We start from the raw sequence: 16,305 nt of genomic DNA on the forward strand, positions 1-16,305 counted from the left end.
TCGTCAGACCACAGAACACTTTTCCACTTTGTATCGGTCCATCTTGGATGAGCTCGGGCCCAGTGAAGCAGGCAGTGTTTCTGGGTGTTGCTGATAGAGCTTTAACTTGCACTTACAGATGTCGCGACTAACTGCAGTTACTGACAGTGGTTTTCTGAAGTGTTCCTGAGCCCATGTGGTGATATCCTTTACACACTGTCGGTTTTTGATGCAGCACCGCCTGAGGGATGGAAGGTCACGAGCATTGCCGCTTACGTGCAGTGATTTCTCCTGATTCTTTGAACCTTTTGATATTACAGACTGTAGATGGTGAAAGTCCTAAATTCCTTACAATAGCTTGTTGAGAAATGTATTTCTTAAACTGTTCGACAATTTGCTCATGCATTTGTTCACAAAGTTGTGACCCTCGTCCCATCCTTGTTTGTGAATGACTGAGCATTTAATGGAAGCTGTTTTTATACCCAATCATGGCACCCACCTGTTCCCAATTAGCCTGTTCACCTGTGGGATGTTCCAAATAAGTGTTTGATGAGCATTCCTCAACTTTCTTAGTCTTTTTTGCCACTTGTGCCAGCTTTTTTGAAACATGTTGCAGGCATTAAATTCTAAATGAGCTAATATTTGCAAAAAATAACAAAGTTTACCAGTTCCAACGTTAAGTGTCTTGTCTTTGCAGTGTATTCAATTGAATATAGGTTAAAAAGGATTTGCAAATCATTTTATTCTGTTTTTACTTATGATTTACACAACGTGCCAACTTCACTAGGTTTGGGTTTTGTAGAACCAAACTTGTGATTTACATAACTAAGGCGTTCCTTAGGGCACCCCTTTAAGTCCTCTTCTTTCAGTCAGTTAGACATAGTTTTGTAATGTGATTTATGTAACTAAGGTGTAGCTTGTTTACTTTGATGCAGCCAGAAGTCCTTTATTCAACTTCTTTGGTTATACTTGGGGTGTTCCCCAAGGTTCCATTTTAGGTCCTCCCTTATATTTTTTAAATTTGGGCTATTCAACTGGTGGCCTGCGAATTCAGTTCAGTTTTTCTGTCCTTAAAGACAGCGAAGAGCTCCTGTAACTCTTTCTAAAATAAATAGGCCAAAATCAAATGTCCACTATTTTCTGAAATATACTTCACGGTGGCAGAGGGGTTAGTGCATCTGCCTCACAATACGAAGGTCCTGAGTAGTCTTGGGTTCAATCCCGGGCTCGGGATCTTTCTGTGTGGAGTTTGCATGTCCTCCCCGTGACTGCGTGGGTTCCCTCCGGGTACTCCGGCTTCCTCCCACTTCCAAAGACATGCACCTGGGGATAAGTTGATTGGCAACACTAAATTGGCCCTAGTGTGTGGATGTGAGTGTGAATGTTGTCTGTCTATCTGTGTTGGCCCTGCGATGAGGTGGCGACTTGTCCAGGGTGTACCCCGCCTTCCGCCCGATTGTAGCTGAGATAGGCTCCAGCGCCCCCCGCAACCCCAAAGGGAATAAGCGGTAGAAAATGGATGGATGGATGGATACAAAATAAGACTAATATTGAAAGGAGAAGTCCGCTCCCTTGTCTTTAGCTTTTTGGAAATGTGACTCCCAAAGCAATTTAGTTGAATGGATTTGCCACAGAGCCTTGGACATAACACAAGTCAAATTCACAAGTTGACGTTACCAAGCAGATGCTATCATAAATACACAACACCACTTCATGAAGCCGTACCTATAAAAGGCCACCCGGGAACAGAATCAGTGACACACTGTCCTTTCGTTTTGCTTCATCTGATTTGTATTCAGTGTCAAAATCACTTTGAAGTCAACCAGCGTTTGGAATTTGGTGGTTTCGTCGTACTTGAATATTACTTATCCGACAGAGGATGAAGAGAGAGTCTGAGCCCCCACACGGGCATGGTGATATATTTATCATGAGCCGCCAAAATCAATTGAAAGGGAATTTGATGTCTGCAGTGTTGTAAATCAATGTTTTCATCGTCTTTTATGAGGGCGCTTGGCAAACACTGACCTTTAGAAAGGAGCCTATCAGATCATGCATACAGCTGTGTGATATTTGCAACGTGCATTAGCCAGGACATTTTTTTTTTAATGCTACTGCTACTTAAGAGCTTTATGGCTCAATACAATGTTGGTTTGTGTAATCACGCCCTTATGCGATTTTATAAAGCATGTTTTTGCTTTAAGCTGCCAGCCAGTGCACATTTTTGCTCCACATGCTAATGAGCTAACCAGACAGAATGATCTGTATTAGTGAATTTAAAGAAGCCAATCAATGCACCACTGCCCCCCAGTCGAGAAGGATTATGTGATTTACATCCAGCTGTGCTTTCCCATTTGCCGCTCTAACACCCTCTTCCCTCTCCGCCTGACAGTTTTATAAAGACGCCCCTCTACCGAGTGCTCCGCCCAACTCCTCAAAGAGACACAGCCTGCTGGACCTTGACCCCGCCCATCTCCACCGTCCTGCCGGAGAGAACACTTTGAATGGTCAGTGCACACAAATTACTAAATAAATACGTTCTTTTTCTCGCTGCTACCATGCAGTAAGTCCTGTTGTTTTTTTCAAAAACACATTTCACACACATTTCCCCATAGGAAATAATAAAAAAAATAGCTCGAAAATTTTCCCCGGATATTTGGAATGGGTCTTCTAACTGTTGCGTTGAGTGCCACTTTGTGGCTTTTGGACATTGACTCTGGTACTATTTTTAATCCTGGCAGATATGCTAACAATGTCTTTTGTTGGGGGACTCCCAAAAACCTCGGCTCTGTCCCACCCCATTATTTAATCAGAGGGAAATGAAGGTTATCAGACACATATTTCAATGCTCAATCAATTACATTTACTTGCATGAACAATAGAAATATACTTACAGCTTACACTCTGGACTGTTGGCAACACAATCACAAAGTTTGTTTGATTACATGAAGGCAAAAGTCCCGTTACTCAAAATCATTCACTTTTTAAGCTCATACAAGAGAAAGTCCCACGGGGAGAATTTTAAATTAAATTAATTTTTAAAATGTTAATACTAACTATCGGGAGTTTTATCGCGATTGCCATCGTTACTTTCTATCGTTACATCCCTAGTTAGAACTGAGCTTTGTTGTGCTAAAGTTAAAAGTGAACGTACCAATGATTGTCACACACACACTAGGTGTGGTGAAATGTGTCCTCTGCATTTGACCCATCCCCTTGTTCACCCCCTGGGAGGGGAGGGGAGCAGTGAGCAGTAGCAGTGGCCACGCCCGGGAATCAGTTTTGATGATTTAACCCCCAATTCCAACCCTTAATGCTGAGTGCCAAGCAGGGAGGTAACGGGTCCCATTTTTATAGTCTTTGGTATGACTTGGCCGGGGTTTGAACTCACAACCTGCCGATCTCAGGGCGGACACTCTAACCACTAGGCCACTGAGTAAACCAAGGGTACAAGTTGTTGTGGAAAACCTGACAGTTGTATCAAAGGTAGCCTCGGTCAATAGCTGTGTTGTTAGCATTGTGTGTCCTGTGTTGTCATTTCACAAGTCTCACCAGTGTCATGTGGAGCTGCCTTTTGATGTTGAAGGTGAAGTGCATACTTCAATCAACAGTGTTCATCTCCACTTAGCATTGCCCGGACAGCTGTTGATAGCAGTTTTGTTAGCATCAAGTGGCGCACTGGTACCGGTGAATCGCACGTCTCGTCTTTTGAAATCGCTCTCTCTAACGTCTCCCCAATGTGGAGAGGTGTTATTGATGAGACAGGCGTTGACGATATAGTGCATCAAATATCCATCCATCCATCCATCTGCAGTTTGTCCCTTACGGGGTCGCGGGGGGTGCTGGAGCCTATCTCAGCTGCATTCGGGTGGAAGGCGGTCCATTTCCTTGATTGGCCCTCATTTACCTCTGCCGGATTGATGGACATGGAAGATTATAGGGGAATTGTCTGTAGAATTTTGAGGACAACAATGGATGTATTCCATCCATCCATCCATTTTCTACCGCTTGTCCCTTTTGGGGTCGCGGGGGGTACTGGAGCCTATCTCAGCTGCATTCGGACGGAAGGCGGTGTACACCCTGGACAAGTCGCCACCTCATCGCAGGGCCAACACAGATAGACAGACAACATTCACACTCACATTTAGTGTTGCCAACCAACCTATCCCCAGGTGCATGTCTTTGGAGGTGTGAGGAAGCTGGAGTACCGGAGCAAACATCAAACAGTGGTTCTACAAAAAATGTGGTCAACTTGATTGTCGTGGTAAAGGTTGAGCAGCACCAAGATTAGCCGTCTGGCGCTTTTCAACCTTAACCCGGAAACGGAAGTCTAGCTTGGTGAAGACCTTTCTCGATCGCGCCAAGATAATAGAAAATAAGACACAATTTGCACTGTAATACATAAAAAAGACTTATTGAAAACTTTTAATTTAGGCCAAAAATATGTAAAATATGCTTACTTTAAAAAAAAATCTGTGATGTAGTGAAGTCGCAATATTTGAAGAGCGATGTGGAAAGGGACGACTGTACATATCATACATATCTTCTTTCCGGATTACGTTCAGTATTTCAGCTTTTATTGCACCGAGTGGTGGGCAACGTGAAAATTCTGACTCCAGATACTCATGTTAAATCCTGCGCGCGCGCCGGCCGAGTCGCATACAGCCCGCATTGCATGAGGATGCGAGGGTCAGCTTTAAATGAGTTACATTTTTTGGAACGTGCAAGACTTTGGACACCAGAAGGCGTAAAAAAATAAATAAGACGTTGATGTGGAGGGCAGAAAAGGGTTAACTGAACTGATTAAAATGAGGGCTGTCAAATTGAATGAGTTAATTAATGTGATTATCATGGCTGCTTAATCAGCCAATTTATATTTGTTTAAAATTCAGACAGTACATTTGGTCTTTTTTTAAAAAGTTAATGCAAATTATGTTTGCAAACAATAAATCATGATCAAGATTGGGAATAATCTGATTAATAAAATAATAACAAACAGCAGTATTTAAAATACATTTTAAGTCACAGTCATGGAGAAGAAGTAGGACTCCTTTTCAAACAAAGTGTGAAGGTGTTGTTCTCCGATGTAACTTTGAGGTTGTTGCAAACTAATAGGATCAGTACCATTACCGCTACGCACACATGCTACCTGAATATGGATCCTCAAAACCTTTCCTGAGGTGTGTTTGCCTGCGCATACTGTAATACACTTTAACGCCAGGAGACATCGGCAAAAACAAAACCTCCTTGGCTGAGTTAATTGAAGACAGTCCCTCATGTCTCACCCTTGAAAAGAAAGCCTGTCACAACAACGCCAGCTGTTTTGCACACACACGTACACATTGTCTTTTAATAATTTGGTTTTTTACACATACGAATGAGCTATTCAATAGTTAAGACTGGGCTTAACTTAAAGGGGAACTGCATTTTTTCTGGAATTGTGCCTATCGTTCACAATCATTATGAGAGACAAGAAGACAAGTCTCGTTCTAGGTGGCTAGCAATGCAGCTAATGGGAGCAATCAGTTCTACCTCTAAATCACTTTAAAAACATCAACAATACTTAATTTATGTTCTGTAACCTGTATGATAACCAAACTGTAGGAACATTGTTATTGTAAGAGTGAACACTGAGGAACTCTTTTTCTAGCTAACTAACACATTGGCGTGCTACAGCAAGAGATAAGATAGCTTCTACATCAGCACGAAACACGTTTGAGTTTGTAATGCACAACACTGTGATAGAACACCAGTTTGTACTGAGTGAAAAACATGAACAATCATATTACAATATCTGTAAAGTATTGTTTCATGTTTTGTTTGTACACAACTAGCCTTTGTACACTACAGTATATACTGTAGTGTACAATGGTGTTCTGCATGCATCATGATCAATAGTTTAGTGACTCACTCGATGGACAGTAATCCGTTTGGTCCAGCTGGCCGGGGATGTTTCCAGTTGATTTGGGTAAGCACTCCATTAATTCGACATAGCTTGGCTGAAAAGTTCCAGACTTGCTGGCTGACCAAACCGTACTGATTAAAATTATCGAAATATAGTAAATATTGAACATATTACATATTGTTATGAAGGTGTCTGTTACTACATTATATATATACTTGCAGTGTGTATATAAAACATATTACGTATTGTTATGAAGGTGTCTGTTACTACAAAATATTTACACCGTATTTTTCGGACTATAAGTCGCTTCGGCGTATAAGTGGCACCGACCAAAAATGCATTATAAAGAAGGGAAAAACATATATATAAGTCGCACTGGAGTATAAGTCGCATTTTTGGGGGAAATGTATTTGATAAAACCCAACACCAAGAATAGACATTTGAAAGGCAATTTAAAATAAATAAAGAATAGTGAACAACAGGCTGAATAAGTGTACGTTATATGATGTATAAATAACCAACTGAGAACGTGCCTGGTATGTTAACGTAACATATTATGGTAAGAGTCATTCAAATAACTATAACATATGGAACATGCTATACATTTACCAAACAATCTGTCACTCCTAATCGCTAAATCCAATGAAATCTTATATGTCTAGTTCCTTACATGAATGAGCTAATTAATATTATTTGATATTTTATGGTAATGTGTTAATAATTTCACACATAAGTCGCTCCTGAGTATAAGTCTCACCCCCCGCCAAACTATGAAAAAAACTGCGACTTATAGTCCGAAAAATACGGTGTGTATTTATATATATATATATATATATATATATACAGTATATATACATATATATATATATACATATATATATATACAGTATATATACATATATGTATGTATGTATGTATGTATGTATGTATATATATATATATATATATATATATATATGTATATGTGTATATGTATATGTATATATGTGTGTGTATATATATATATATATATATATATATATATATATATATATATATATATATATATATATATATATATATATATATACAGTATATATATATACTTGCAGTGTGTGTATTGTACATATTACATATTGTTATGAAGGTGTCTGTTACTACATTATATATTTATATACTTGCAGTGTGTATATTGTACATATTACATATTCTTATGAAGGTGTCTGTTACTACATTATATATATATACTTGCAGTGTGTATATTGTACATATTACATATTCTTATGAAGGTGTCTGTTACTACAATATATCAGTGGTGTGCCGTCAGAGCCAGCAAGGCCTTCTCTGCTGGCCTAACATAACCAGAAATCTTGATAATAAATAAAGATAAAAGTAATTTTTAATTTACTTTCCCTAAATATCTAATAGTATTCATATTCTCTTCATGCCATATTTTGCTCCTTCTAGTACTGTTGTTTTTAGGTTATAGAGTTTTTATCCAATCAGAATTGAGCTAGCTTATGTTGCCATCCTGTACCAAATCTGCCCGGGGCCTTCAGAATCAACAATGCAGGCGTCTGTGCACTCTAAGTGAACGGACACAAACATTTGACAGACATTTGATATAGCCAATCAGATCATGCGTTGTTGTCAGTAAGGCCTTCTATGTGGCCTAAGGCAGATATATATGTCAGGCTTGTCCCTGACAGTTTGACTGTGTTTTAGTTTTTTCTCTGTGTTTGTCTTAGTTTCATGTCAGCGCTTTTATTTTGTCTTCATTTCCTGAGTGTCTCCCTGAATGCTGCTTCCCCTCAGCTGTGGCTGATTGGCACTAGGCCACACCTGGTGTCAATCAGCCAGCTACTATTTAAACCTGCCTTCTCCTCCAGTCATTGCTGGATCATTGTCATCACTACCTGATTGTCATTGTAGTGTCTACCTGTCCTTGTCGCTGTCGTCATAGCGGTAAGCTGTTCCTTATAGCTATTTACGGTTGGTTTCTCCTAGCTTCTTGTTTTCCTGTTAGCCAGATCCTGTTAGCCGTTTGCTATTTCCAGTTTTTCTGTTTTCTGGTTCCTGTTTCCATTTTGCCTGTTCCTAGTTTGTGTTTTTACTTTATTTCGAACATTAAATCTTGTTTTCCCGCACAATGCCTTCCGCCTTCTCTGCATCTTGGGGTTCGGCACCTACAAACTCTGACATAATGATCCAGCCTAGTACGAACCTCGCGGAGATTTTCTTGGCGGAGAGACTAAACAAAGCTTTATCGTTGATGGCCGAATCAAAAAAAAGCTTTGCCTCTTTTTGCAATCCCTCCCACCCATCCCTGTCCTGTGTTGGTTTCTCGTGGGACGTCTTGGATCCGTCCCTTGAGGGGGGGGCTATGAGTAGCTGTGCAGCTGGGGACGCACAGCTACTCCTCACCCCAGTGGGTCTGCAACAGACGGCGCCATCCTCTCCGGTGGGCCGGCAGACGCCACCATGCAGTCCGGTGGGCCGGCAGACGCCACCATGCAGTCCGGTGGGCCGGCTGACGCCACCATGCAGTCCGGTGGGCCGGCTGACGCCACCATGCAGTCCGGTGGGCCGGCAGACGCCATCATGCAGTCCGGTGGGCCGGCAGACGCCACCATGCAGTCCGGTGGGCCGGCAGACGCCACCATGCACTCCGGTGGGTCTACAACCTACGGCACCACCATCCTGTCCGGTGGGCCAGCAGCAGACGGCGCCACCATCCTCCTCTCCGGTGGGCCAGCAGCAGACGGCGCCACCATCCTCCTCTCCGGTGGGCCAGCAGCAGACGGCGCCACCATCCTCCTCTCCGGTGGGCCAGCAGCAGACGGCGCCACCATCCTCCTCTCCGGTGGGCCAGCAGCAGACGGCGCCACCATCCGCCTCTCCGGTGGGCCAGCAGCAGAGGGCGCCACCATCCTCCTCTCCGGTGGGCCAGCAGCAGAGGGCGCCACCATCCTCCTCTCCGGTGGGCCAGCAGCAGAGGGCGCCACCATCCTCCTCTCCGGTGGGCCAGCAGCAGAGGGCGCCACCGGGTTCTAGAACGTCTGGTATCCGTTATAGGAAGGGGGGCTACTGTCAGGCTTGTCCCTGACAGTTTGACTGTGTTTTAGTTTTTTCTCTGTGTTTGTCTTAGTTTCCTGTCAGCGCTTTTATTTTGTCTTTATTTCCTGAGTGTCTCCCTGAATGCTGCTTCCCCTCAGCTGTGGCTGATTGGCACCTGGCCACACCTGGTGTCAATCAGCCAGCTACTATTTAAACCTGCCTTCTCCTCCAGTCATTGCTGGATCATTGTCATCACTACCTGATTGTCATTGTAGTGTCTACCTGTCCTTGTCGCTGTCGTCATAGCGGTAAGCTGTTCCTTATAGCTATTTACGGTTGGTTTCTCCTAGCTTCTTGTTTTCCTGTTAGCCAGATCCTGTTAGCCGTTTGTTATTTCCAGTTTTTCTGTTTTCTGGTTCCTGTTTCCATTTTGCCTGTTCCTAGTTTGTGTTTTTACTTTATTTCGAACATTAAATCTTGTTTTCCCGCACAATGCCTTCCGCCTTCTCTGCATCTTGGGGTTCGGCACCTACAAACTCTGACAATATAGTGATGTTATGAGCTAGGTAACATAAGAACTCCATTACTCAGCATGCCACAGTATTGAAGAGCATGCACAGTAGCCCTGTTTAGGTTGGTGAATGTAGACATGCGGGCAGCGGGATGTTTTTGCCAACACGCCTCGACTGCATCTTTTATGATTAGACAAGACAATACATATATTTGCAAGGCCATTTTCAGAAGGATATTTAAAGAGAAACTACATCTTTTGAGACGATGTCGGCCAACCCCGGAAGCTAGCTCAGCTGTCCCGGCGATGAAATGTGACTTCAGATATTTTATTTCTTTATTTTTTCACGTTTAATATGTTTTTTGCAATTTTAATTTTGACAGAACCACATAAGATATGTTTTAATTGCTGATGCGGGTTTATTGACTTTTAAATGGGCCAGAAAATAACCCGTTTTGTACAATGCCCAGTAGTGTGCGTAAATGTGTTTCTTCATAGTATTTCTCCAGCAATGGTCATGTGGTGACATCAATTATGGTAATTAGAGAGGTAATCATTGAAGTCGGACATCACTGAAGGCCGAGGTGGGAAACGCACGGTCCGCCACTGCATCATATTTATACTTGCATTGTGTATATAAAACATATTACATATTGTTATGAAGGTGTCTGTTACTACATTATATATATACTTGCAGTGTGTATATTGTACATATTACATATTGTTATGAAGGTGTCTGTTACTACATTTTTCATATACTTGCAGTGTGTATATAAAACATTAATGGAGAGTTTTGAAGTTGTTTTAGAGACTTTGAAGGCTACAATGGTGATTCTCATTAGCCTCATCTTCCAAGCGTTTTTTTAATCTTTAAAAATCCTCAAAAAAAAAAGATATGTGAGTTCTTGTCTCTCATAATATTTGTGAATAGCCAACATTCCAAAAAAGTGCAGTTCTCCTTTAACCCCTCCAGGCAGCATTATTCCAACACTGGCATCATAACATTCAGAGAGAGAGTTTCCTGTCCCATTGAGAATGATATAAGAAATATGAACAGTTAATCCCTCTAAACTTGATTATAATTTTTTTAGTATAGTTTTTTTTAGCCCCATATCCTCCATTTTCTTCTACAAGAAGCCTTTTAAGTGTCTTTTAGCAGCTGAAAAGCACAAAATTGTATTCGCCATACGGAAATGGGCGGTGGAGTGGTGCACATAACACCGCCACCCCCCACCCCCAGCACTTTGTGGGCACCCGCCGCCTGGAGCAGAAGACTCCATCTGTTCTGAAGGGCTCCCACTTACATGCATGGACCTCATTATTCCAAACATGTAAGGCCTATTTAATATGAATGTGTACTACTAGCATATTAGGTTGCAGTCAATGCTCATAGCAGAGATGTTACAGCACAAATACAGTAAGCACTTAGCAGCCAGATGCACATTAAGAGTGATCAGTGTGGTGCAACACAGCCAGCTAAAGAGCAGTCGTTGGTGAGCCGCCCTCTTTTAGGAAATGCTCCATTGTGGCCGACTGTACTGTATGGATCGATAGAACAGGTCAATAGATCATTACAGCAATCCCTATGTGCCTGAAATAACCAGGGATCAGAGTGGAGATAAGAGCCCTGGTCAATGCTTTGGACAGATGAGAGGGTGTAGACCTGCATAGACCCATTTAGGCAAGACTGATGTGAATGGCTTTTCCATGGATTCTCACTCGTAGAGCTCATATTCAGTTGGAGAAAAAAAAGATTGGATCCCTCACTGATTTTTTTTTTTAAATATCCCCTTTCAAAGCAATAAGTAGTCAAGATTTTTTGATGGTTGATTTGAAAAAAATATGTGTATTTTCAACAAAGCTTTGTCTCAGTCTTCATACCATATTTTGCCTTTTATTTATATGTGAACTTTATATACAATACATACATTTTATGGCTATTGTTTCTTTAATCAGGTTAATCACATTTTGGAATTTTGATTAATCATGATTTGCTGAAGAAAATACCACAATATTTGTCAAATGCAGTTTGTGTTATCCAGAAATGTTTTTAAAGGTTTTACTCGAATGCATGTCATTTATTTCAGGCACACCAGTCGGTGTCTCGTTACTTATTTTTATTCGGAAGTCTGCATTGAATCAATCACTGAGTGTGAATGCATAAAGGTGAGCTTTGATGACTTTGTGACATATGTGTTGAGTGAACAATGCTGGGATGAACCATTTAGCATTTTTGTGTAGGTTGTTACACATTCCTAACTTTGACAGCAAAAATGGTTTTAATCTGAACTTTTATGACTGATATATATACATACAAAAAGGTATAATAGAACATTTTGAGATTTTGTCTGTAATGTAATTGGATAAAAGAACAAAATACCTTTTAATTTGATACCAACCTCTTTTCTCTACTTGAGTACTGAGGAAGTTACAGTAAATTGTGTTACGAGATATTTCTTACATTTAATATTGTCTTATCAAAAACTCTATTTTTATTATTTATCCCAACTCGGTGACATTTCAACACCTGCAGAGTTGTGAATATGGAAAGTTAGAACTACTTTTCAATCTCAATCGACTTAAAATAGCCACTATAATTAATGTAGCACACTCTTACGGATCAATACAGCACGCACAGACGGTCGTTGAAAATGCCAGACATATCAGGACGTGCTCCAATAATTCAGGGTCAAAAATGATATTTTTTATGCTCATATTTCGATCATACGTCATGTGAGCACTTATAAATAGATCCATAATTATCCAACATCAGTTTATCTAGTCGAATGTTGCGATGCCTCTCTTTGAAATGGTTGAATTTCAACTTAATTTTTTCTTCACTTGTGATCGTGAGGATTTCAAGGAGAACTGTACCTTTTTTGGAATGTTGCCTATCGTTCATAATCATTATGAAAAAAATTAAGAGGGAAATATTTTTTTTAATGTATTCTAAATATTAAATACATGCGATCAAAAGTCCGCCTACAAAGGAGCCGTTCAATTCTGCCTGTAGAGCCCCTAAAAACATCCAAACACCTTCATTAAGTTGTATATACATGATGTAAGTATATATGTAAAGTAGTAACATTTATAATAACATGTAATACAAACCCCGTTTCCATATGAGTTGGGAAATTGTGTTAGATGTAAATATAAACGGAATACAATTATTTGCAAATCCCTTTCAACCCATATTCAATTGAATGCACTACAAAGACAAGATATTTGATGTTCAAACTCATAAACTTTATTTTATTTTTTTTGACACATTTTTTAAGCTTCTCAGGTGGAATTCTTTCCCATTCTTGCTTGATGTACAGCTTAAGTTGTTCAACAGTCCGGGGGTCTCCGTTGTGGTATTTTAGGCTTCATAATGCGCCACACATTTTCAATGGGAGACAGGTCTGGACTACAGGCAGGCCAGTCTAGAACCCGCACTCTTTTACTATGAAGCCACGTTGATGTAACACGTGGCTTAACATTGTCTTGCTGAAATAAGCAGGGGCGTCCATGGTAACGTTCCTTGGATGGCAACATATGTTGCTCCAAAACCTGTATGTACCTTTCAGCATTGATGGCACCTTCACAGATGTGTAAGTTACCCATGTCTTGGGCACTAATACACCCCCATACCATCACAGATGTTGGCTTTTCAACTTTGCGCCTATAACAATCCGGATGGTTCTTTTCCTCTTTGGTCCGGAGGACACGACGTCCACAGTTTCCAAAAACAATTTGAAATGTGGACTCGTCAGACCACAGAACACTTTTCCACTTTGTATCAGTCCAAAAAAAAAACAAAAAAAAAAAACAATCCAAGATGGCGGCGCGCACAGACGCAGCGGCTTACGGCTCTCCATTTCAGTGCTCTTTCTTCCTTCTTTTCTTCATGTTTTTTTCCCTTTTGTGCACCACCTGTACTGCAAACACCCGGTACACCCGCCAGTCACTCTTGGATATCGGTAACTCGCACCAGATATCTGTTTCGAGCGACTTTCACCACGAGCACAACATCCCAGATGACATAGCGAGAGCACAGGGCTCTCCGTGGTTTGTTGTCGGGTCTGGGAGACGGCGCAGACGGAGGAGGGAGAGGAAGCAGAAGCGTGGCCGCAGGTCCGGCGTCTTGCTCAGGCTTAGGAAACAACCCCACAAGCCACCTCTACCGAGCCTGTTCCTCTCTAATGCCAGATCCCTTGTACAGAAGATGGACGACCTGGAGTTACAACTTGCTGGAAACCGCTATGTTCGGGACTGTTGTGCTATGATTATCACCGAAACCTGGCTTCACCCGGAAATACCCGATGCTAGCATGCAGCTAGCCGGACGCACTCTGCTCCGCCGGGACAGAACTAAGGACTCCGGTAAGAGCAGAGGAGGGGGGCTCTGTATCTACGTGCATGAGAACTGGTGCAACAACGGGACAATCACTGAACAGCACTGTTGCCCGGACGTGGAGTACATGTCTGTTAGATGTCGGCCTTTTTTTCTCCCGAGAGAGCTGTCTGTTGTTATCATCACGGCTGTGTATATTCCACCGGACGCCAAAGTAAACACAGCGCTCTCTCTTCTGCTGAACACCGTCAACGAACAGCAGCGGGCCCACCCCGACGGTGTTCATATCATAGCAGGGGATTTTAATAAGGCCAATCTGAAGACTGTACTCCCTAAGTTCTACCAGCACGTGAAGTGTTCTACAAGGGGCAAGAACACCCTGGACCACGTGTATACCAACATAAAGCACGCATACAGAGCTACACCCCTCCCCCAGCTTGGACAGTCAGACCATCTTTCCCTCCTGCTCTCTCCTACCTACACCCCCATCAGACGCCAGGCCAGGCCTATCACAAAGACTGTTATGACCTGGCCTGACGATGCACTCCCCAAACTTCAGGACTGCTTCCAACACACAGACTGGGACCTCTTCCAACAACAGGAGCTGGAGACAGCCACAGGAACGGTGCTGGACTACATAAAGTTCTGCATCGAGAATGTGACTGTGGAAAAAACCATCCGGGTTTACCCCAACAAGAAACCCTGGATGACCAGCCAGGTCCGCACACTCCTCAGGGCCCGCGACGCAGCCTTCAGGTCAGGGGACAGGGCACTGTACAGTGTTGCTAGAGCCGACCTGAAGAGAGGGATTAAAAAAGCAAAGTCAGACCACAGGAGGTGCATAGAGTCCCATCTGTCCAGCAAAAACTCACGGGAGGTGTGGCGGGGAATTCATGACATCACGAACTTCAGAGGCTGCAATATGACAACTGCGGATCAGAGTGCGACACTGGCAGAGGAGCTTAACTGTTTCTTTGCCCGTTTCGAAACCCCCCAGCGACACTCATCTGCTCCAGCCCTGCCCCCGCCCCCACCGGGCTCCGGCGCCACTCCACTCACTGTACAGGAGCACAGTGTCAGACGAGTGCTCCTGGCTGTGAACCCCAGGAAGGCTACCGGACCAGACGGAGTACCTGGAAAGGTGCTCAGGACGTGCGCCCACCAGCTCGCTCCCCCCCCCTCACCAGGATCTTCAACCTCTCCCTGGCTCAGGCAGTCATCCCATCCTGCCTGAAGTCATCTACAATAATCCCGGTGCCGAAGAAGTCTCCCATCACCAGCCTGAATGATTACCGACCAGTGGCCCTCACTCCGGTAATCATGACGTGCTTCGAGGGACTTGTTCTCCAGCACATCAAGGACCATATCCCTCCAGACTTCGACCCCCACCAGTTCGCATACCGGGCGAACAGGTCCACAGAGGACGCCATCGCTGTTGCTCTCCACTCTGCTCTGAACCACCTGGAGCAGCAGCAGAGCTACGTCCGGATGCTCTCTGTGGACTATAGCTCTGCCTTCAATACAATAATCCCGGACAGACTCTGCAATAAACTGGACACTCTTGGCCTCCCCCCTCTCACAAACGCCTGGATAAGGGACTTCCTAACGGACCGACCCCAGAATGTGAGACTTGGCCCGCACCTCTCATCCTCCCGCACGCTGAGCATCGGCTCCCCACAGGGCTGTGTGCTGAGCCCCCTCCTCTACTGCCTTTACACCCATGACTGCAGTCCGGCCCACAGTGACAACCTTACCGTCAAGTTCGCCGACGATACCACAGTGGTCGGGCTCATCTCCAGGGGTGACGAGGCTGCCTACAGAGAGGAGGTCCTGAAGCTGACGGCCTGGTCTTCGGAGAACAACCTCGCTCTCAACACCAGCAAGACCAGAGAGATCATCGTCGACTTCAGGAGGAGCAGCATTGACCCTGCCCCCCTCTACATCAACGGCGAGCGTGTAGAGAGGGTCCACACCTTCAGGTACCTTGGAGTCCACATCTCTAATGACTTCTCCTGGACAGTCAACACCACATCAATCATCAAGAAGGCTCAGCAGCGGCTACACTTCCTTAGAGTCCTCGGGAAGTACAACCTGAAGCCTGACCTGCTGCTGACCTTCTACCGCTCGTCCATCGAGAGCCTGCTGACCTACTGTATTACGGTATGGTACGGCAGCTGCACTGCAGCAGACAGGGAGAGGCTGCAAAGAGTGGTCAAGACGGCTCAGAAGATCATCGGCCGCCCTCTCCCCTCTCTGACTGACATCTACACCTCCCGCTGCCTCAACAGAGCCAGTGCCATCATCAAGGACAGCACCCACCCTGGCTCTGACCTGTTCCACCTGCTGCCCTCTGGGAAGCGCTACAGGTGCATTAAAACCAAAACAAACAGGCTAAAGAACAGCTTCTTCCCCAGGGTCATAACCATCCTGAACGGACTGCCCCATTGTCCCTCATAACTGCCTTCTCTTCGGTGCAATAACCCATTCCACCAACCACCCTGTTTTTGTTTTTTTGTTTTTCATGTATATATTCATTTCACAC

General features: G+C 43.6%; 1 protein-coding gene across 6 annotated transcripts in view; it reads left to right on the forward strand.

Moving 5' to 3' along the window:
* The window catches only part of plxnb2b (plexin b2b), a 523,354-nt gene that overhangs the window by 192,981 nt on the left and 314,068 nt on the right, over nucleotides 1-16,305 (forward strand). For 5 of the 6 annotated variants that reach the window (XM_061969610.2, XM_061969615.2, XM_061969611.2 and 2 more), the window contains exon 3: nucleotides 2,369-2,483. The gene's annotated coding sequence lies outside the window, so the exon portion shown is untranslated. Of the gene's footprint in view, nucleotides 1-2,368; nucleotides 2,484-8,974; nucleotides 9,226-16,305 lie in introns of those variants that run through there. The other variant, XM_072913955.1, reaches the window with a different exon arrangement.

This window comes from Nerophis lumbriciformis, linkage group LG10 (genome assembly GCF_033978685.3).
Source record: "Nerophis lumbriciformis linkage group LG10, RoL_Nlum_v2.1, whole genome shotgun sequence".
NCBI classification, from domain to species: Eukaryota; Metazoa; Chordata; class Actinopteri; order Syngnathiformes; family Syngnathidae; genus Nerophis; species Nerophis lumbriciformis.